Genomic DNA, 22,089 nt, shown 5'->3' on the forward strand with positions numbered 1-22,089 from the left:
ATTCTCCCTCTGTGTACCCGAACGTGTCGCTGGAATGTGGCGACAAGGGGCTTTTCACAGTAACTTCATTGCAGTGTTAATGTGAGCCTACCTGTGACACTAATAAAGGTTATTATTATTATACTAATTTTTGAATGGAATTTTACCAAAGACATGAGTAATAGAGCAAACAAGTATTTGCAAGTTGACCATAGTGCAAAATGGGCTATTAATTCACTATGGCTTGTTTTATGCTATTGCCCAAGATGAATTTATACTCATGTGATTTTTCGGGTTGTAATCTGCACACTGCCATATATTTGGCTGGCAAATTAAAGGAGGGTGCAAAGAAGGGCCCTCTGTATTATAACATACCACATGCTGCCATGTAAATCTCAACCTTTGATTTACTGTTTGGCTTAATAAAAAGATTCACAACCTCCAAAGTGGTTCCAGTAAAAGGCTACAATAAATTGCAGCTGATTATAGCTTCAGTAGTTTCTGCATTCTCATTAATCATTCCACGTCCTCAGTTTTTGACTGAAGGACGTTTTGAAAAAAAAATTGAGGACGGGTTTGTTGCACATTATATAGGAACTGCTCACCACAAATGGAAAACAAACAAAATTATTTATTTGTCCACAGTACAAAATTTACCAAAAATAGTTTTAAAACGTGAAGATTTGTGTTTTTTCATCAAAACCATTTGCAAGTGATCAGGCTTTCTCCCTTGCATCCCACTGCATTTCAAGCTCCTTTTTATATCGCACTACTATATAAGGTTTCACAGCATATGGACAAACAGTAATTACAGCAATATTATTAAAATACTGATCTGAACCTGAATGTATGTTTAGTTAACATATTTCATGACAGCCATGTTGTAAAACTATCAGAATGATCTGTCTCATTAACCTTTTTAAACTTTATAATGAATCACCTCATTGGAATATTGTTATTCAATTAATGTAAACCTTAGAAAAACACAGCAGAGAGAATCAACCTTAACCATATTCCAGACAATGTCAGGGAATTATTGCTATTCAAATATATCCTGAGGAAACTACAATTTCCAATTCACAATCAATAAATTGGTTTCCTGATACGTAGCAAAATCTGTGATATTTCGATTTTTAAAAAATCAGTATTGTCCAAGGTCATTTTAGTTAGAGTCTAGAATATGAAAAAATGCTGTGTGTTTTATGATGTTACCATTGATTATAGCAAAGGACACAGCAGTCTAATGTAAGTCAAGGTTTATCATTTTAGTAAAATTCAGTTACAAATCTCCCGAGTAAAGATATTAGATCAGCCTATTTGTGAATCAAAAAGAAAATGAAACAGAAAATTTCGACTTCATCTGCCGCAGCCTTTGTTTCCCAGCTGGCTACAGCTGCATATCAGACATGTGCGTCATTCACTGAAGCAAATTGAAGACGTGAACTGCTTCAGAGTGAGCAAAGGCAATTGAGTGCCATGCTGTGACCTCAGTAGCTGTCAGTGCTATGCTTGAACATGAATTAGATTTTCATTTTGCTCTCAGGCAGACTATATCAAGGCTTTTGTTGGGCCTGTGCACTGGAACATTAAACTGGCCATTTTGAAGTCCCATCAGTCTGCCCTTCAGTGTCATTCCTTTGTTCCTTCTCTTATCCAAATGCTCACGAAGACATCAAATATTTTCTTCCTTTAATTTTTACTAAAATATCATGTACGATTTTGGAAAACTCTTGTAGGATGTTATATGAAATATTTTAAGATGCAGTAAAAACCATTTTATACTTGCTTTGCATTGAAATCTACGGTTTCTAGAATTTTGTTGATTTTGTATCATGTCCTACGTGGACACAGGGCTCAGCTGATGAGTGGGTATGGAATGCAGGTACAGGAAGGTTCCAGGCTTGATTTCCAATCCGTCTTCCACCAACTTAAATATTCTCTCCCTCCAAAACCAGCATACAGTGACAGCAGTGTGCACAATCTACAAGATATACTGCAGCATCTTGCCAAGGCTTCGATAACAGTATCTTGTAAGGGAAAGGGAAGCAGGCACATCAGAACACCACAATCTGCAATTCTCCACCAAGACATATACCTAACGGATTAGGAAACATATCATTGTTGTTCACTGTCACTCGGTCAAAATCTTGGAAGTCCCTTCCTAAAAAGTACTGTTGGTGTATCGGTGGGTGTCTCTAATCAGGATGCTTTTTTGATTGCTGGTCTGTTTAGGGTTGGGGGGGAGGTAGGTGGGTAGCTGGTGGCAATTGTATTTAGCATGTGGCTGCTGGATGATTGCATTGAGTGCCTTTGAACTAACCCATTATGAGGCAATTCTGGACATACCAGGTATTCATGTTTGCCACTACTGTTACAATGACTGCACCATGTTCCTTTTTTGTTTCCATTCATGGGGTGTGAGCATGGCTGCAACACCAGCATTTATTTCCCTATCTCCACTTCTTTCTCATCTACTGAAGGGGCTGTGTGTTATATGCCTTGCTCCTCCTGAAGACCCAATCCTCGCTGCTGCGCAATGTTGTGCAGAACGCAGTGCATTCAAAACTATTCTGGAGACCTGGCTCATGCTTCATCGCCTAATGAAGGAGCTGTCATAATATACATCTATGTATATAATGGAGTGCAGACAGGCAGTGATTGACACACAGGATGACCAATAAGCACACAGAACACTGCAGCCAATCACCAGACAGGACACTACCATTATAAAGCCAGAGGGCACCAGGTTCCCCGCTCTCTGGACCCAGCCACTGAGACAGTCAGAGTTTGTGAGCTAGCCAGTGCAAACACCATGCTGTAGCTAGTAAGTCTGGTCAGGCTAGTACATAGGTCTCCAGTCAAGTCACCATAGTGTCAACCCACAGTTGAACATGTATAATAGTTAAGAACATAAGAACTAGGAGCAGGAGTAGGCCATATGGCCCCTCGAGCCTGCTCCGCCATTCAATGAGATCATGGCTGATCTTTCGGGAACTCAGCTCCACTTTCCAGCCCGAACACCATAACCATTAATCTCTTTATTCTTCAAAAAACTATCTATCTTAAGACGTTAAATAAAATTATGTTGCATCTTATCAAGTGTTGAAGGTCTGTCTCTCGCTACACTGCATCAAGTGCAGTCCACATTGATCCAGCCTGCCCAACACATCAGGAGCTACGCTCCGAAAGCTCGTGATTCCAAATAAACCTGTTGGACTTTAACGTGGTGTTGTAAGAATTATAAGTTGGATTGGCAGGCCTGTGCATTGATGGAAGGAAAGCTTTAATAGTGCACTAACACTTCGGCGTAATCGATGGGTGTCTTGATTACAACGTCCATGTATCAATGATGCCCTGCATCTGTGGAAAGCCAGCCAGGGTCACAAACCTGAGCATCAGTAAAGGCTCTGGCTCTATCAGCAACACCATGTATATAATTGCTGCCCTGGCAAACAAGGCAACTGTATCGTGCACTTGTGACTGTCCCTGGAAGGAACCGAGGTAAAGAAGCTGAATTTGGTGGTTATATTGACAGGCTTTGGTAAAGCATGGCCATCAGCTCCATGTGGGACCAGGTTATTTTCCAGCAGGCTACAAAGTTCTGCCATGACCTGACTCAAAATTCATAACCTCCTGGGACATTTATGTTCAGCCGTGTCCAGGAGGTCGATCCTCTGCCTGCACACCCTCTGTTGCCTCCTGTAAGCTGCACCTCTCTGCTCATCCCTTCTCTCCTATGGAGCAGTGGGTCTGTGAGGAGAAGACAGCTGCTGCTCCTGGTGTTGCGCGTGGTTCTTCTGCCGTTCCTGCTTGCTGTTGATGAAAACCAAGGTAAAACAGACCGGTATGATATTTCACAGATGGCAAGTGGATAACAAGCAGAAGCCTCCAAAGTATTGAAAGTCCTCTCCAAAGTAGTAGAAACCCATCTGTAGAGCAGTGAACGTAAACTTTCAGAACAAGTACTATCAGAAAAAATATTTCAATTAAGCAAGGAAGTAGGTCTGAGGTCACAGTATATTTTACCTGTCAAACCTTCAACCACCTCAACTGCTGCCGAGCCATTGTCTTGTTTTCAATGGTGAGATCCAAGAAGCCCAGGAAACCTGTGCATCCACAGTGAAAGTTAAAAACCAATGCTGTAATAGCTGTTAATGAATTATTAACATAATGAAATAGACATGTCTCCCCCTATGAGGCTTCTTGCATTTAGCTGAACGCACTGCAGGTAAATGCAGATAAAATGTTTGCATGCCTTCCTGACACTTTGATATCCACTTGCTCCCAAACCCACTCATTCTCAGAAGTTGCATTATTTACTTTAAATTACTGATAAGTAGAACCAAAATATCAGAGTGTTAAAATAGTGATCGAATGAAGGTATGGAACCTATCTTGCCAAACAGATTTTAAGTTAGAAGATTGATGGACCCGATCTTCATTCCCATCTTTCCATCCCAGGACTGTCCATATGCTTCCCAATTATTCCTTTAATTCATGAGAAGTTGTTACTTATTCTCAGTAAAAGCTGGGGAAGAAAAATGAAAACCATATTGTGAGAAGAATTGCACAGAAATTATGACACTGAAAGTAAAAATTTAGGAGATCTCTTTCTCCAGAATCTTTTTAAAAATCATGAAACATAACTTGGCTGCCCAGTCTGGTATAAAGTGTTAGATCTGGCCCAGGATCACACCAGTGAAAATGCTGTGCAGTGATGTACATTGCGTGCGCAATCTATTTAATTATCCATCTGACCCCAAAAATGTGCCGTAAGCTCTTCTCCAATTATATTAACAGATATCAAACACCAATAATCCTTAAATTTCCAAAATAAGTACTTGTGTGGTTTTGCATCTAACTTTCAACTTAATTATCTCCGTTCATAAACACTTGATGGTGCAATTGAGATAGAATCCAATCTTATTTTACTTTGTATACATCTTACTTTGATGGAATATTTGAGATTGTTAGACTGCTTCCTTTTGATTCCCTCTGTTCCCATTTCTTTTATGTTATCTTTATTGTTTTTTTGATCTGGGGATCACTAATTGAGATATACCTTTAAGTAGAGCAGAGGAAGTACAGAAGCCAACGTTTTAAATAACTTGACAACTGGAACACTATGTCTTCAGGTTTTGTACTTGGGAAAGGAAATCCCAGACTTTCAGCAATTGGTGGGACATGGTTCCATTTGTTGGCTGGCAGCCAATGGGTTCGCCAGGGACAGTGTTCTTGCCTGGCAACAGACAGCAATTGGTTCCTGCCAGGTGGAGCTTTTCAGACAGACCCAGGAGAAGACATGAGACCCTCAAAGTAAGAATCTGTGTTTTCTCCCTCGCTCTTGTCTGCTGGCTGTCTGCTGTAATGGCAAGTCTACAGTCAAGACCATTACAAGCTGAAGGAAATGATAACATTCAGCTGAGGGTCTAAACTGGGGAAAGGAACTAACAGGAAGATATCCATCTGAAGTCAAAGATCCCTATCTTTTATTTTCTACCATTATTCTCTTCCCTCTTTACCATCCTTTCCCTCTATGATGTGTGTGTTTAGAGTAGGGCGAGTTAGGAAGGGGAGGGTTGCAAATTAGATAGTAGTTAACCAGTTGTGTTGTTGCCTATTTCATATTAATTACTGTTTAATAATGAAAGGTTATTTGTGTTATAATTTACAGACATTGGATATTTAAGTAACTTTGATCTCACATGTGTTGCGACCCCGGACCAAGTGGGGCTGGAACTGACCTTGCACTAACCCAGGGTATCGTGCCAAAATGGAAGTTGTGTTAGAATGAAAATTAATTGTGTCCCCATACAGAACAAACTTGTTAGTCTGTCACCTCTTCTAGCAGACTTTGCCCAGTGAGGGTCATGATAGCTTTACAATATAAGCTGTTCTTGACTGACCTCGAAATTCAGCCTGTCCCAAGACCTCTTTATAATGATGGACCCATGGAGATTATACCTCAGTTTTTATGCCCTAAGGAAGCAATCATTTTCCTGTACTGCATTCAACAATAATACAATTTGTATTCAGGATATGGGAATAAAACCTCAATCGAGGCCGTGGTAAGAATTTGAAAAAATTATTTGCTCGCTTTATTTGATTTAGAAACCATAGAAGGGCTAATAGAGACTCTCCTCAGTCTTACTCAATACAGGTATTGGAAATGTATATGCTTTATGTTATACATTTACAGCAATGTTTTCTCTTTACTATGTATGTATATATATGCGCTAATTTATTGGTAAATGAATGGACCACTAAATACAACATAGAAATATGCCAAGATGCAAGTCAACAATTTACACAAGCAATTTTGTGCACAAAAATATTCCCCCCATAAATTGATTAAATTATTTGAATGGCGTTTGGTCCATGAGAAGGAAAACAAAATATCAGCCAACCCTGATCACTATCCAGGGGCTCCTGCTACAAAGTGTTCATTATCAACATAGTGTGAATCTCAGTTGTAATGTCCTCCAAAACTAAATAGCTCGTTAACATTTTCTAGCCAAGTTCATGGCCAAAGATTGCCCATTTGGATGAAATACTAGGTACTTGAATTAATTCAAAAACTTTGTGAAAACTTTATTTGAATAAAAAGAAAAGATACTGATACACACATATGGATTTGAATGTGCAAAAAACAAAAGGAGATTAAATTAGTGGTGTCATGTGAATTGCACCATGGGAGCCTGGGAACTGCATTTTAATATATTAACATGTCATTAGCGAGCACTCTCCAGACCTTCACCCCTCATGGAATATTTGCCAAGTGCCGCTGTCATTTGCAACAGGTCTACAATAGTGTGGTGCTGGCGGCTTCACATCCGAAGAGGATATTGGAGGTGAATGGTCAGCCATGATCAGGGTTCACCGAAGAGGACGTGGGGGACACACATAAGCTGAACTCGGGGCTGAAGGTCAGTCATTTATTCTCAGAGGGAGGGGTTGCTAGCAGGTCTTACCTTCCCTTAACATTAGGGTAGCCCTTGCTTAAGGGGGTCTGGAGGCTAGCATCACTTCCTGTGTCCTCCTTGCTGGGCTTGTGGCCAAATCCCTTCTGAGGGAGTAGCCAGTGGGAGCTGGAAATTGGGTTCATGAGGTGAGTACTGATTGTCAGCACTGGGGGGCGACTTTGTGGTTCCTGGGTGAGGTCCCATGAGAAGCCAGACTGCAAGGGTAGAGTGGCACCTCAGGAATGGCGTGCATCCCTATCTCATGAGTAATGAAGACTCTCACTTGGCGACTTGAGGAAGCACAACTGCACTGCGCATAGAACCCACACTCTGGCAGCACTCTGACACCAAGGGATTGAGCTCTATTGAATATCAATTGAATTTGTTGAGGATGTTTGTCTCTTAGGTATAATTGTGTAGGGCTGTGAAATTGGAGAATGCGGCAGCCCTTGTGATGTGTGCTTGTCATGCTCATTGCAGGCTTTACTCTAATCAGCTGCGTCTCGTCTGTCACGAGACATTCAATTGATTGGAATGCAATTTCACCATTCACTGGCAACTCAACCATATCAATGAGATAAGCAAAACTGCCACTGATCTGAGTCTCAAGCATTGAACCCCAATGCTCAATCAAGCGTTTACATCTCAAATCAAGGCTTCATGGTTACGTCTATCATCACTCACCCCATTACAGGGAGCTTCTTTGAGGTGCCCATGAGGATGCAGAGGTGGGTCCCAAGTATCCACTCAATGTCCTGTCACCTGATGAAAGGAGTGGGTTGTGGCTGGGGATTGGTTGTGAGAAATGGGGCAATGAGGATCTAGTGACCAGGCATGTAACCCTGGTGGATTTAAGAGGGACAGGAGTGGGGATTCCCCTATGTGAAAGGGGAGGGTATCCCATTGTGAGAGGGGAGGGTATGAGGCTTAGTGGAGAGGCACTCGCTAAGGGGGAAGCGTGTGGTGGAGGCTCCAGAAGAGTAGGGGACTGTGGGGCAGGCCTTCTCAGGAATCCTCACCATTGACTTTAGGTTCCTTCTCTATTCAGTGCATGATTCTGGAGAATCATGAAGCCTGTCAGTTGGCGTTTCTACTCATGGTGTAGAGCTGTGACAGAGACATGCCACTGCATGTGGCCAGGACCAGCACCTTGCTGAGGAGGGGGTGCCTGAGCCCTTCGCTGTACAGGGAGCAGCACCACAGAGGGAACATCCCCTTTGAGACTGTACCAGCCAAGGCCCTTCCATCATCTGCCTTCCCATCTATAGATGCCGGAGCCACAGTGTCAGAGAAGGTTCTACCAGTCCCGGGAGATGGTGGATCACCTTTGTCATGTCCTGGAAGAGCTGGCACTACATAGGATGGGAGGACACCCACTTCCTGTGCGAGGGCCCACATGTATATAAACCTGGACTAGATCGAGGAGAACCAAGATGCCAGGGCTATGGGCTTCGTCCATTTAGCAGGCATGTCCCAAGTGCAGGGTTTGACGGGTTGCACCCATGTGGCCCTGTGGTCTCCATGGTATCATACGCTGCCTCCCAGATACCGGGTACAGTGGGCGGGATTCTCTGATCCTGAGGCTAAGTGTTGACGCCGTCGGAAACGCAATCTCGTTTCTCGACGGCGCCAACATGGCCTCAGGATCAACAATTTGGGCCCCTACAGGGGGCCAGCACAGCACTGGAGCGATGCAACTGCTGATCCTGGTGTCAATTGGGTGCCCCGGGGTCCGCGCATGCGCAGTGGCTCTGATGCCAACGCGCACATGTGCAGTGGCTTCCTTCTCCGTGCCGGCCCCGACGCAACATGGCGTAGGGTCAAAGGGGCCGGCACAGAAGAAAGGAGGCCCCCAGCTTGAGAAGCCGGCACGCCGATTGGTGGGTCCCGATCGTGGGCCAGGCCACACCGGAGGGCCCCTCCGGTGTTGGACCCCTCCCACAGGCCACCCCGGACCGCTCCACGCCGAGGTCCCGCCAGGTAAAACCACACGTGGATGGCGCCGGCAGGATTCGGGTTCTTTGTTACGGCCGTTTGGCCCATCCCGGGCCAATAATTGGCAGGGGGGGGGGCCACGTAGAGCGCCGCGCTGCGGAGAATCGCTTACCGGCGTCGGGGCGGCGTGGCGTGATTTGCGTCGGTTGCGGCAATTCTCCGGGCCGGCCCCGGGCTGAGAGAATCCCGCCCACGACTTCCTGCCTCTACTGCACCCCATGCAGGAGTCTGGTTAGGGCTTCCTCCATGAAACGGGTGCTGGCTTTTGTGCTGCTATCACCTTTCATAGATCTGGAACAAGTGGCGGGCAGTGCTGGAGCTCCCCGGTGATTACATTTTCCCAGAGTGACTGAATCAGCGGAATGCCACCAAGAGTGCAGCGTGGTTTTTGTGGGGAGAAAAGTGTTTAATAAAGAGGTGTAAGATTTCTGGCCGGGACTGATACATTACCGTTTTGTGGTAAGATTCCACCCAGAGAGTATGATGGTAATGTCATGTCCTTAAAAAAAAATTGAGCAGTGGACATGACTTTTAAAAAGAACGCTACATGGAATTTTGGATTCCAGGAAGGCAGGTGACGGCCCTTTGTGTTTTCTGGACAGAGAAACAATGGGCTGGATTTTCATCCTCGGACAGGAGTCAGAAAAATTCACAGCTTATTGCTCCTGCCTTGGAAGGAAGCTCCTGAAAAGGTGGGATTGTTCATTCTGGATGGGTTGGGGGGTTGGTGTTTGCAATGGATGATTATTGGAGTTGGGTCCCTTTCACCTGGAGAGAGTTTGGAGACACAGTCTAAAATGCCCACCTCAGTGCACTGGGACTTTCGAGTCCTCTCCCCTCACATCCCTTCACCACTTACCCCACACATGCCAAAGAAAAATTGGCTGAGAACCCATGAGTCTGTTGCGCCAAAGGGAAATCATTGTTTGATTGGCAGCTCTGTCTCTGTGATTCATTCTATCAATTTCATAATGTTTATTCACGCAAGATAAAGAGGTGTCACGTACTTGTAGTTTCTACTCTTGATACTTTAATCATCTGGATGGTTATCATTTTTATAGGGCTGTAGGAAAAGCACTTGTTTTCAAGAAAGTGGAAAGTTATTGATGATGGACACATGCTATTGTTACTATAGGGTTAATTAGTTCTGCAGAGTGTATAGTTGGTGAACGGGCATTGACATGTCATGGTTTGACATGGAGGGTATGAGGGATAATCGGGGTGGGTGGATGGGGCTTAGATTGGTATGTAGGATTTGAGGTGTCATGGGGGTGGGTGGAGGGCAAGAGCATGGGTAGAGTCTTTTGAACTTACCTTTCTATGGTTCAAGACATCTCTGAGGGGCGGTGAACCAGAATCTGTAAAAAGCTGACTCAACTCCACAAGAATGAAGCCTATTCCTGCAATGGAACCAGCCAGGTCAGGAGTACAAATTAGGGGCACCACAAGACTCCATGAAAATCCAGCTTTATATTTCTGGGAAGTTTTCCAGGTGCAAATCAACTGCCTCTCAACATTTCAATAGAAGAGATTTGAAGAATAATGGCTATCAGACCATAGGTATCAAATGTCACAGAAGGTCTTTCAGTGAGCTAATCATAACTGGTATGTTGATGGGATATCAATCATTCTCCCATTGTGTACCAATCACCTCTGCTCCAATCCATTATGTGGACAATGGGATACATTGTAACTGCCATTTCATGACCAATGACAACAGGAGAGGTGAGTCAACACCTTATTACTCCGCAAGAGAACTCAGCAAGGCAGTCTGGGTCAGCAGCACAGCGGGGATCGTACCCAGCAAATAAGAAAATAATCCTATCATCTCAGGCAGTGAAATAAGCTAATTTGGTTTCACCTACAAAATTATATTCCTCAGAAGTATAGCCTCAATTTTATGTGAATGACCCAGAAACATCCACCCTCCATTGTTTCCAAAAGGCAAGAGAGACAACCCTTCAGGCCAGCAATGCTTTTCATCTTAAAGGTCTGGTTAAGGATATATATGACTTGTTTCTTGTTACTCTATTAGATACAAGTACATGTTTCATCTCCAGAACCCATCTTTTCTTCTGTGTGTGCTTACATTTACATGTTGGATGTGGTATTAAATAAACATTTGTCCTTTCTTTTGATTTGAACTCACTAGAAAGCCTGCCGTGTCTCTTTAAAGTCAAAATGTTAAAAGGTTTAAATCACTCCTTCTCAATAATATGTTTATGGTTACGATCAGCCAAGAGGTGAGAAAAAGGGGAAATGTTATCCCACCACCTACCCCCCCCCCCCCCCAATCTATATTCAGAAGTTTATGGAGGGGATTGCAGGGATTAAGAACATAAGAACTAGGAGCAGGAGTAGGCCATCTGGCCCCTCGAGCCTGCTCCGCCATTCAATGAGATCATGGCTGATCTTTTGTGGACTCAGCTCCACTTTCCGGCCCGAACACCATAACCCTTAATCCCTTTATTCTTAAAAAAAACTATCTATATTTATCTTAAAAACATTTCATGAAGGAGCCTCAACTGCTTCACTGGGCAAGGAATTCCATAGATTCACAACCCTTTGGGTGAAGAAGATCCTCCTAAACTCAGTCCTAAATCTACTTCCCCTTATTTTGAGGCTATGCCCCCTAGTTCTGCTTTCACCCGCCAGTGGAAACAACCTGCACACATCTATCCTATCTATTCCCTTCATAATTTTATATGTTTCTATAAGATCCCCCCATATCCTTCTAAATTCCAACGAGTACAGTCCCAGTCTACTCAACCTCTCCTCATAATCCAATCCCTTCAGCTCTGGGATTAACCTAGTGAATCTCCTCTGCACACCCTCCAGTGCCAGTATGTCCTTTCTCAAGTAAGGAGACCAAAACTGAACACAATACTCCAGGTGTGGCCTCACTAACACTTTTTATACAATTGCAGCATAACCTCCCTAGTCTTAAACTCCATCCCTCTAGCAATGAAGGACAAAATTTCATTTGCCTTCTTAATCACCTGTTGCACCTGTAAACCAACTTTCTGTGACTCATGCACTAGCACACCCAGGTCTCTCTGCACAGCAGCATGCTTTAATATTTTATCATTTAAATAATAATCCTGTTTGCTGTTATTCCTACCAAAATGGATAACCTCACATTTGTCAACATTGTATTCCATCTGCCAGACCCTAGCCCATTCACTTAGCCTATCCAAATCCCTCTGCAGTATCCTCTGCACTTTTCGCTTTACCACTCACCTTAGTGTCATCTGCAAACTTGGACACATTGCCCTTGGTTCCCAACTCCAAATCATCTAAGTAAATTGTGAACAATTGTGGGCCCAACACGGATCCCTGAGGGACACCACTAGCTACTGATTGCCAACCAGAGAAACACCCATTAATCCCCACTCTTTGCTTTCTATTAATTAACCAATCCTCTATCCATGCTACTACTTTACCCTTAATGCCATGCATCTTTATGCAGCAACCTTTTGTGTGGCACCTTGTCAAAGGCTTTCTGGAAATCCAGATATACAACATCCGTTGGCTCCGTGTTATCTACTGCACTGGTAATGTCCTCAAGGGCGGAATCTCTGTTTCAGAGTCCAAGTGCTGACACCAGGACTGAATCGGTGGTGTTCTACGACCATGGAATCCGTTAATGGGCTAGCACCGGCGCCTCGTGCAATAGGTGCAAATCCAATGAAAAATGGGGTCTGATTTACCGGTGTCGGGATTGCCACCCGAGAGGCTGACCAGCGGCAACTCCCCACAAACACTCATACCAGCCAACAAGATGGCAGCCTGGAGAGCAGTACCATGGTTCGCAGATGTGGAGCTCGAGACCCTGTTCACCGGGCGTGGGGGGAGGAGGCTGCCACCCGCTGCCGCACACCAGGACTGGGTATAGGTGGCAGTGACCGTGAACGCCTTGGGTCCCACTGCCAGGACTGACCAGCAGTGTCGCAAGAAACTACACAACCTCAGGGCGGCCAGAGTAAGTAGCCAGCGGCGTGCCCCGGTCCCACACACCCGTAACCCCCCTTCCACACGGAGGACGATCGAACCCACCCCAAGGCAGTCAGCTAGCACCATACCCTGCGCCACAGGCCAACACCCATACCACCCACCGTGGCTGGGTGTCCTGTACACAAAGACACAAAGGCCACCAGCTGCCACCCCTGTGCTGTCTGTGTCAGACTGCGTGACAATGTGCACTTTCTGTTTCCTCCCATTGCAGAAGAAGACGGTGCATAACCACAGGGAGAGAGAGGAGGTTCACCGAATCTGCTGCCCCTTACTGTCACAGAGTGGCAGGCACTAGACCTGTTTGGTGGGCTTGGTGAGAGGGCACCTGCTGAGGCCGAGGTCGGCATTGGGGAACCAAATGAGCTCCCGCTAAGTAGGGGTGTCCCAATGGCATGCGTGGCACAACCCCCACTCCACCCCAACCCCCCACCTCCCACACATCACCCCATCTCCCCACACAATCACCTCAACCTGTGATCCAACCATACATCAAGTCTTGTGACTTGTAGGATCACCTGGCAATGAGGCGGGACCTTCTGGTCACCCCTCCATTGGCCACAACCCCAGGACACACCCATCGAGGAGGTGGAAACGGACAATGATGCGAGCCCCCAAATACCAGCTCGCAGCATCCCAGAGCACCAGTCTAGGGATGACACCGACCTCCTGTCACAGCTGTCTCCAATGCCCTCCACCATCCCAGATACACTCCCCTCAGTTGGACATGTTGGTGAAGAGGCTCCTGGGGCACTATCTGTTGTGCACCACACACGTGCAGCGGTACTTCAGGAACAGATGGTTGGATAATGGCCCAACTCCAGGGACTAGCTGCTTACCAGACAGGTGTTGGGCTTCTTGAAACAGTGGCCCCATCGATGCTGGAGATGCAGACAAGAGCTGGGGACTACATGAGGGGTTGTTAACAATCATCCAGCGCCTATAGGTGCAGTTGGAGAAGTCCAACCTCCTGAGGTGCAGGAGGCGGTGTCGATCATGCGTACCACCCAGGCCAACTTCGTACGAGTGGTGTTCGTGGTGGGGGCTTTGTGGATGTAGGTATCGGCCATGGGTCAAGATGCCCAAGGGTCATGGCTGTGGGCACTGACGGCATGGGCTGGGCACTGGCTGACCTGAACCAGTCCCAGAGGGAGATGGCATATTCATTGGCTGATGTGGCACAGACCCAGAGGTAGTGGTACAGTCCCTGTGCTCCATGGTGGTGAGCATTGAGACCCTGGTCAGGATGAGAGCTGGGATTCCAGGACTGGCAGCGCCAGATGGTGATGAGCCCCAGGAGTTCGCTCCGGCCGCACCCCAGACCCAAGGTGTAGCCCACGGCCATTGGGAACCCCAAGGGAGAAGGGGTTGATTGAGCCCATGCCGGTGACCCCCATAAGGGAGATGCTGGAACACCACAGCGCCTTGGGCTGTTCCCCCCCCCCCCCCCCCTCACCCCGCTCAACATCCCTGGCACATCTGATGGGCAGCAGTCAGAAAAGGGTGACACCACACCACAGGGGCTGCCTGGCCCGGCAAAGTGGACCCAGATCACAGGGCGGGAAACTCAGCAGGCTGCCTCCACAACTGGTGTACCACCAGGGATCCACCTAGATATAGCAGTAGAGCCTGTAAAGCCAGAAAGTTAGACATCAGTTAAGTTCACACCGGTACAGTGTACAGGATAGCGTTAGGGATTAACGTAGTGTTTTTCAAACCTTTTTGCAATGGAACCATTTTTACCAATCAGCCATCCTTCAGGACCCATGCCAGCCAACCTCCGCAACCCACCATGTTTTCATCCTTTAATGTCACAGCTGGTCCTCACAATCTCACTTGCTTGTCATTCAATGCTATATTTCTACTTAAGGACTTCAGCTGATGATTTGAGATCTCACTGCATCTCACTGGATAATTTTCTGAGGGAACCACCCTAAATTACCTCGTGTTATAAACTTTCATGATAGTATTGTACAATATCTTATTTTCTGTACACATAGGCAAGCCCATAGAAAAATAAGTACAGTTAAACAGTCTCCACATCTTCCTTGTGTTCTTGTACATCTGTCCATGGGAAAGATTTAGATATCAGATTAGAGGTTACAGAGATATTGGTTGCCTTTCCTTAATTTTATTTCTCCTTTCTTACCTCTCCTTCTTATTGGCCCCGATGAGGGTGAAAATAGCCAACCAACTCTACAAGCCCAGTGACGTGGTAGTTCTGCTGAACGTAACAGGAATTCATTCTAAATTTTATTTACTGCCATTCCCACCCAGCCAGTGGCCGGGTAGGAAAACCAATTGAAGGCTGCAACCAGGGACCTCTGGGTACAGTGGCCAGCAATTGGGGTGGGGCAAAGGTGATGATCCTCATCCTCCTCGACCACAGAGATATGAGCTGAGGTGAGACAGAGTTGAGTAGAGCTAACTGCCCACACCTCCTTTCACTGTCATGTTTTCTGCTGCCAAGTGGCCTGGATGAGTTTATACCAGAGCACTTAAAGTGGAAAAAAAATCAAGAGTTTCGTCGTCGAAATCGCCATGTTTAGTCTTCAAATGCCTTTTAAGTTTTGCGGGTTTTAATCTTTCATTTGCCACTACTTCGCTGCATATAACACCCATGAAATAATCATCCTGATTTGCAGTGGCACAATTAATAAACTCAAGAAATCATCTTCATACAGCTTTGTTCCTGTTTTCAGTCTCTTCTTCATGGGTTGTTCACCAGTGGCCCCGGAGCTCACACCACTGCTGACAGCTACAAAATGGAGGATTCTCTCTCGCGGCCAGAGCATGTGATGTCAGTGTACAGGGCGTGTGACCTGCTCTCTGCCGCTGCTTCTGGAGAGAAGACTTCATCAATTTTCTTTCAAGAATCTGCTCCTGGATGTCAGGAGGAGGCAGATTGTCTTGTTGGGCTCTCGGCCTGCGCACTGCTGAGGGGGCACGAATGCACGGGAAGGCTAAAATTCTGAAAGCCGGGACCACATGGTGGCGCTGTGGTTAGCACTGCTGCCTCACGGCGCCGAGGTTCCAGGTTCGATCCCGGCTCTGGGTCACTGTCCTTGTGGAGTTTGAAGATTCTCCTCGGGTGTACATGGGTTTCGCCCCCACAACCCAAGGATATGCAGGGTAGGTGGATTGGCCATGCTAAAATTGCCCCTTGGACAAAATGAATTGGGTACTCTAAATTTATTTTAAAAGAGAAATTCTGAAAGCCGGTTGCAACCCCCATTTTTAAAAGCTGGTCATGCCGTTGAACATTTCTTCCCTTGTTCAGGAACGCTGCGAGCGATGGCCCTGCGACCCTCTCGACAACCGCCCGCGACCCATCCGCAGGTCACAACTCTGAGTTTCAACATGATTGGGGTAAGGGATGAAATAGGTGGCTCAAGAGCAAAAGTACCATTTAATGCCATGTCAACCTTTAAAAACACATAACCTGGGCAGGAGTCTCCGTCCCACTGCACCAATTGTCTGGTGCGGCCCTCCCCCGCCGGCAGCGGGATTCTCCGTTCCACCAGCTGGCCAATGAGGTTTCCCACTGTGGGCAGCCCCACACTATCGTGGGATCCCTGGGCGTGGGTGCGCTGCTGGGGCAATGGAGAATCCTGCCAGCAGAGAATCCAGCTCTCTGTATCTCCGAATGTGTTATATTGCCAAAAGAAGAAAATATACATGCATTTGATATACTTTCCGCAAATATCTGTAGATTAATGTAGACATTTACACTAATTCAGGCAAATATCCATGTACTTCTTCTGTCAAATACAGATGCAAGTAATCGAAAACTGAACATTTAAATTTCATTGTCTGCCCATAAATGGAAATAATATAAATATCCATCCCGCTGCACGTAAGTGTTAAAGTTATATTAACAGTAGGAGCACATTGAGAAGTTTCCTTAATTCTGTTTAAAATTCTGAACAATAATGCTTATTTTTCTTTTATTCCTGCACTATGAGAATTGGGTACCTCCATATACACTTCTATTTCTGTTGTATCAGATACTATGGTGGAAGTAATTTAAACTTTGTGGGGCAATGGCCGCAGAAAAATACTTTTCATTGTACTTTGATACATGTGACAATAAATCAAATCTATCAATCAATGCAAAATGAGTGATAGTTAATTGAGAACCCATTCTACATCTCTCGACTTTTATTTGAATTGGTTTGGATGTTGAATGTTCTGTGATAGTACAGAATGCACAAGAGAAATAATAAATTAAATGGATAAATATTTGTCAAAGGAAAATTAAATGGATATGGGGAATGGGCAGGGAAATGGGTGAAGTTGATAACTTTCTCAGAGAACCACCCTAAATTACCTCATGTGTTGTAAACTTTCATGATTATACATCATGATAATATTGTACAATATCTTATTTTCTGTACACATAGGCAAGCCCAGAGAAAAATAAGTACAGTTAAACAGTCTCCACATCTTCCTTGTGTTCTTGTACATCTGTCCATGCGAAAGATTTAGATATCAGATTAGAGGTTACAGAGATATTGGTTGCCTTTCCTTAATTTTATTTCTCCTTTCTTACTGCTCCTTCTTATTGGCTCCGATGAGGGTGAAAATGGCCAACCAACTCTACAAGCCCAGTGACGTGGTAGTTCTGCTGAACTTAACAGGAATTCATTATAAATTTTATTTACTGCCATTCCCACCCAGCCAGTGGCCGTGTAGGAAAACCAATTGGAGGCTGCAACCAGGGACCTCTGGGTACAGTGGCCAGCAATTGGGGAGGGGCAAAGGTGATGATCATCATCCTCCTCGACCACAAAGATATGAGCTGAGGTGAGACAGAGTTGAGTAGAGCTAACTGCCCACACCTCCTTTCACTGTCATGTTTTCTGCTGCCAAGTGACCTGGGTGGGTTTATACCAGAGCACTTAAAGTGGTGGATCGTGAAATTGATTGAGTCCTGCTGCTATCTTCAGGGAATTATCAGAGAAAGGGGCTTGTGCTGGAGAGTGGAAAGTAGCAAAAATTGAAAGGGAGTCATGGGTTATGGGCAGGCGATAACGTGAAGTTCAAGCCAATCAAATCAGCCACGATTTTTATAAATATTAATTTAGAGTACCCAAACATTTTTTCCAATTAAGGGGCAATTTAGCATGGCCAATCCACCTACCCGGCACTTCTTTGGGTTGTGGGGGTGAAACCCACGCAAATACGGGGAGAATGTGAAAACTCCACACGGACAGTGACCCAGAGCCAGGATCGAACCTGGGACCTCGGTGCCGTGAGGCAGCAATGCTAACCACTGTGCCACCAGGCTGTACTAGCCATGATCTTATTGAATGGTGGAGCTGATTCAATGGACTCCAACCTTTTGTAATCTTATGGTCAGAAAATTTTAAATCAGACTGCTAATTGTACTTCGGAAATCTGATTCAAGTATGTTAATCAAGTGACCTGTTCTACAGTGGGACATTCGGATTCCCGATAGACACTGCCATTAAAAATAACCATGATGTGGAGATGCCGGTGTTAGACTGGGGTGAGCACAGTAAAAAGTCTTGCAACACCAGGTTAAAGTCCAACAGGTTTGTTTCAAACACTAGCTTTCGGAGCACTGCTCCTTCCTCAGGTGAATGAAGAGGAATGTTCCAGAAACATATAGACAAATTTAAAGATGCCAGACAATGCTTGGAATGCGAGCATTTGCAGGTAATTAAGTCTTTACAGATCCAGAGATAGGGGTAACCCCAGGTTAAAGAGATGTGAATTGTCTCAAGCCAGGACAGTTGGTAGGTTTTTGTAAGCCCAGGCCAGATGGTGGGGGATGAATTTAATGCGACATGAATCCAAGATCCCGGTTGAGGCTGCACTCATGTGTGCGGAACTTGGCTATAGGTTTCTGCTCGGCGATTCTGCGTTGTCACGTGTCCTGAAGGCTGCCTTGGAGAACGCTTCGGGACATCCTTTCCTGTATGTCCCAAAGCGTGGTACATTGGCTGCGACAACGAATCAACGGGCATCGCGCGACAATCACCAGGCAGGAATGTTCCCTTCCAGTCGGGGAACACTTCAGCAGTCAAGGACATTCAGCCTCTGATCTCCGGGTAAGCGTTCTCCAAGGCGGCCTTCAGGATGCGCGGCAACGCAGAATCGCCGAGCAGAAACTTATAGCCAAGTTCCACACACATGAGTGCGGCCTCAAGCGGGACCTGGGATTCATGTCGCATTACATCCACCCCCCACTATCTGACCTGGGCTTGCGAAATCCTCCCAACTGTCCTGGCTTGAGACAATTCACACCTCTTTAACCTGGGGTTACCCCTATCTCTGGATCTGTAAAGACGTAATTATCTGCAAATGCTCGCATTCTAAGCATTGTCTGGCATCTTTGAATTTGTCCATATATATATTTCTGGAACATACCTCTTCATTCACCTGAGGAAGGAGCAATGCTCCGAAAGCTAGTATTTGAAACAAACCTGTTGGACTTTAACCTGGTATTAAAAATAACATTGTACTTATTCTGCCATAATTTCTGCAGCAATTTAACATAGAGCCTGTAGAAGTAAACTAATATAGAAAAACAACCCCGTGATAACATGAGGATGTTGACCAAGACAATGGAACTACAACGGTCGCGGAGGGAAACATTTTGTGATGGGACAGAAATTATTCCCAAACTACTTGTCTGAGTGCAATTGTAACAGTTATGTATTAATTGAATGAAGTGGTCTATTTACCTGAGGAAGGAGCAGTGCTCCGAAAGCTCGTGTTTGAAACAAACCTGTTGGACTTTAACCTGGTGTTGTAAGACTTCTTACTAAATTATAAAGCTAAAGAGAGAGTGGCTGATTGAAGCACATATAAAAACAAGGGAAAGGTGGTTAACAAGCCAGTCCTCCTCCTTCAATTACTCTTGGCCACCGTGGAAATTAGTCCATGATTATGCTTGCAAAAGTACTGCAGTGGTTTGCCCTTCTGCAATATGGCTGACTAGGCAACTCACCCATTGAGCATAACGCATTTTTGAAGGATTTACAGGCTGATAATCAACCATGTTGGCCACATTATGAATACACCTTCCATGGCCATTAAGTCCCAAAGCAGGACTTGCGCTCAGAACTTCTGGCCTCACACTAAGGACACTTCCACTGCACCACTAGACTTCTTTGTGGGCTAGTCAGAAGGGCTAAAGTAGAATTAGGAGTTCGGTTAGAAATCAGGACATTACAGTAAAAGAAATAGAACACATTTCTATTAATACATTTTTCAGGAAGCAGATTAATAAAAGGAAATAGTGTGACAATTGAAAGACCATAAAGGTAGCATAACATCAAGGGATTTGCAACTTTTCTAAATGAAATCTCTTCTCCGTGCTTATGGAAGAGGTTATGGGTTGCGATCTCTAGGATGGAAGTTGAATTTCTGGAGTGGGAGAGCAAACGGAAAGACGTACAGTTAAAGATAAAGCAATTAGGCTAAAGAAGTTTAGAGGGGATTAAGCACAGGTTTGGATGGATTTCAGCAGGTACATTAAGGTGGCAGACAGCAAAATTTATTGGGTTGTGGCCAGTATTTAGAACAGTACAGCACAGAACAGGCCCTTCGGCCCTCGATGTTGTGCCGAGCAATGATCACCCCACTGAAACCCACATATTCACCCCATGCCCTTAACCCAACAATCCCCCCCATTAACCTTATACATTAGGACACTAAGGGCAATTTATCATGGCCAATCCACCTCACCCGCACATCTTTGGACTGTGGGAGGAAACCGGAGCACCCGGAGGAAACCCACGCACACACGGGGAGGACGTGCAGACTCCACACAGATCTTTAGGGAATCATCAGAACTAGGAGTTCCTGCTGTGAATTGGGCAGTGGGAAAAACTGAAGCAAACTTTAAATGGGAACATTTGGAATGTCCAGGAAATTACAAGCCATTGGAAATGTTAGAAACCATCACCATGGCGGAGCCCCCCCAGCCATCCTACGTGCCAGGTCCCACCGTGTGGGATCATGTCTAACCCACGCCGGTGGGACTGGCCAGAGACAGACGGCCGCTCGGCCCATCAGGGCCCCGAGAATTGCCGGGGGGAGCCGCTGCCAATGGCCCCCGACCGGCGTGGTGTGACCCCCGCCCCCACCCGAAAACCCGCGCCAGAGAATTTGGCAACCGGCGTCAGGACGGCGGGGCGGGATTTGCGCCGCCTCCCGGGGATTCTCCGACCGACGGGGGGTTTTGTAAAATCCCGCTGTATGTCTATGTCTATATCTATTATATTCATGGTCACGGGAGCACAGAAAGTGCTATGTTTCACACAGTATTTATTTAATTATCTCTGTAGTTCTCAAGTGATTTTCTGCAATTAATCCGAGTTCTCGTGGGCCTGATTAATTCATACAATTAATTCACCAATTCAGAGTTGAAAACTGTAAAAGGTGAACACCATTTCTGACGGTGCCTCTTATTAATTCTGCTGTTAAATTACCATAAACCAATTATCTCTTTGATTTGCATAAGTTCTGTCGTAGTTTGGTGTCATTACCTGCTGGCTCGCAGGCCTGCTGAATCTCTTTGCCTTTATCAGTGCTGGAAATAGAACATAGAACATAGAACAGTACAGCACAGAACAGGCCCTTCGGCCCTCGATGTTGTGCCGAGCAATGATCACCCTACTTAAACCCACGTAACCCGTATACCCGTAACCCAACAATCCCCCCATTAACCTTACACTACGGGCAATTTAGCATGGCCAATCCACCTAACCCGCACATCTTTGGACTGTGGGAGGAAACCGGAGCACCCGGAGGAAACCCACGCACACACGGGGAGGACGTGCAGACTCCACACAGACAGTGACCCAGCCGGGAATCGAACCTGGGACCCTGGAGCTGTGAAGCATTGATGCTAACCACCATGCTACCGTGAGGCCCCTAATTTTTTAAAGAAAAAAACAATTTTTTAAACAAGCTCTTCATAGGGGCTGCCCTCTGCATGTCGTAGTGGATATCAGATTTAAAGTTGAATGTATGGTATAAACTAGAAATTATAGATAGCAATATTAGTGGGTGGTAAATCATTTCAATGTTTTGGGGACTATCCCAGTAATACATTGTTAGTATTTGCCCATTTATAACCCACCAGGAGGCCAGTTATTGTCTGATAT

At 45.5% G+C, this 22,089-nt stretch overlaps 1 protein-coding gene and 1 long non-coding RNA gene across 5 annotated transcripts in view; one reads left to right on the top strand and one right to left on the bottom strand.

The window, feature by feature from the left end:
- rcan2 (regulator of calcineurin 2) overlaps positions 1-22,089 on the top strand; it is a 475,186-nt gene that overhangs the window by 323,774 nt on the left and 129,323 nt on the right. The window lies entirely within an intron of this gene.
- LOC119967404 lies at positions 3,445-21,520 on the bottom strand. Its single transcript, XR_005460977.1, has 3 exons — positions 21,469-21,520; positions 4,006-4,085; positions 3,445-3,908 (listed from the first exon to the last, which is right to left on the bottom strand). It is a non-coding gene; the product is annotated as an uncharacterized LOC119967404 (long non-coding RNA).

The sequence above is a fragment of the Scyliorhinus canicula genome, chromosome 6 (genome assembly GCF_902713615.1).
Source record: "Scyliorhinus canicula chromosome 6, sScyCan1.1, whole genome shotgun sequence".
NCBI lineage: Eukaryota > Metazoa > Chordata > Chondrichthyes > Carcharhiniformes > Scyliorhinidae > Scyliorhinus > Scyliorhinus canicula.